The sequence below is a fragment of the Aplysia californica genome, unplaced genomic scaffold (assembly GCF_000002075.1).
Source record: "Aplysia californica isolate F4 #8 unplaced genomic scaffold, AplCal3.0 scaffold00003, whole genome shotgun sequence".
Classification (NCBI taxonomy): domain Eukaryota; kingdom Metazoa; phylum Mollusca; class Gastropoda; order Aplysiida; family Aplysiidae; genus Aplysia; species Aplysia californica.
Window position 1 is genome coordinate 3450197 of NW_004797273.1, and position 1741 is coordinate 3451937.

Consider the following 1741-nt stretch of genomic DNA (forward strand, 5'->3'; position numbering starts at 1 on the left):
TTCCCTCCTTTGGCACCCCCCCCCTCCCCGACACACACTTTCCCCACTCTAGCCCCCAGGGCCGTGTGATGACATAATACGATGGAAATGAAGACGTCGTTATCGAGAAGCTGTTCGGAAGTTTGGACGTGATGGTCTTCCTCTGTTTATCACGTGACATCCGGGGAAATGGGTGGGGTGGGGCGGCTCCTTTGGCCTGGTGATGGATGAACACAAGCTCTTTAGTGGAGTGTCAGTCGAGATGCCGCCCAGAAGAAGGCGTTCCTTGCATGGGGATTGGCTGTTGAAAGTTGAGCCGGGATTAGAACTCGAACGGTCCAAATGGCAGACGCAGCTTTGAACGATTGAGTGGAATAAATTACTTCACTGCTGATGAAACGCGAATTTGAAAAGAGAAAGATCCAGTAAACACTTTAACTTTACGCCATCAGAAAGAGGGCGAAAGGCCAACACAAACTTTTATTATATTTTGTCAATGTGAGACTGTACAGCCTACTCATTTATGGCTACTATGGATGGATTATATCTACATGTAACCAGTGCGGGTGATTGGAGGGTGTCACTGTTAGGTCCTTTTCAGTGTTCTTCTTTACGTTCCGTCTGTTGTTTTTGTGTCTGTCTTAATTTTTTCGTGCACTAAATGTCCATGTCGATGTGATTCTCTTTACTGAAACAAACAAACAAACAAAAAAGCAGTTTCTCTCTCTCCCTCTTTCTCTCTCTCAATGAGTCCTGTCAACTACAGGGCTTTTAATACCATCTACTTTTTCTGTTTTCCTGAGAATGGCATCTCAAAATATTGGGGCAAGGTCTGAGGACGTGCCTATTCGGCGTTATTGGCAAACAAACGCCCCCCCCCCCCCTTAATTTTTGTTCTTATCTGTCGATGTGAGACAGAACAGTCTTCTCGTTCATGACCAATGTTGAAGCACTTGTAGGTCCCACTTACGTACTTCCGTCTTTTGTTTTAATTTGTCGTAGATCTTAATTTTCCCCTGCATGCAATTAATGACCATTGTTGTGTCGGTGTGCTTCTCTTTACTCAAACAAACAATCTCTCTCTCTCTCTCTCTCTCTCTCTCTCTCTTCCTCTCCCTCTCTCTCTCCCTCCTTCTCTCAGTGTCTTTCTCTCCTCTGTCTCTCTCCCTCTCTCTATCCCCCTCTCTCTCTATCCCTCTCTCTCTCTCTCTCTCTCTGACGTGTCAAGTACATGTACATGTCTATTTATACCATCAACTGTCTCTGCTGTCCCGACAATTGCGTCACAAAGTGTGGGTTCAAGGTTTGAGGGTATGCCTTTTCGGTGACATTGGCAAGCAAACGTTCTTCTTGTCCATGTGAGACGACAGCCGTCTCCTCCTCGTTCATGGCCAATGCTGAAGGACTGTTAACTAGTATGTAATTAATGCGGGTGGTTAGAGGGGCGCCACTGGAATGTCCTACTTCTTTCCTTTCCCGTTGTTGTCTCTGTCTGTCTGGGTGGTTGGCGGGTTCTCTGGTGTGGTTTGCTTCTTCTTTCCTATCAAACATCTATCGTCCGTATCTCCCCTTCTTCTTTTTTGTGTTTGTTGTTATTCTCTTGTAACACCTCTAATCTCCTGGCGCTCATATAATATAACCTTATGCAGTTGCAGGCGCCGTAAAACCTTAACTAAAAATGTCTGTCTGTCTGTATTGTGTTGATGTGTTTCTCTTTACTCAAACAAACAAGCAAGCAACTATGTTCCCCCCCCCCTCTCTC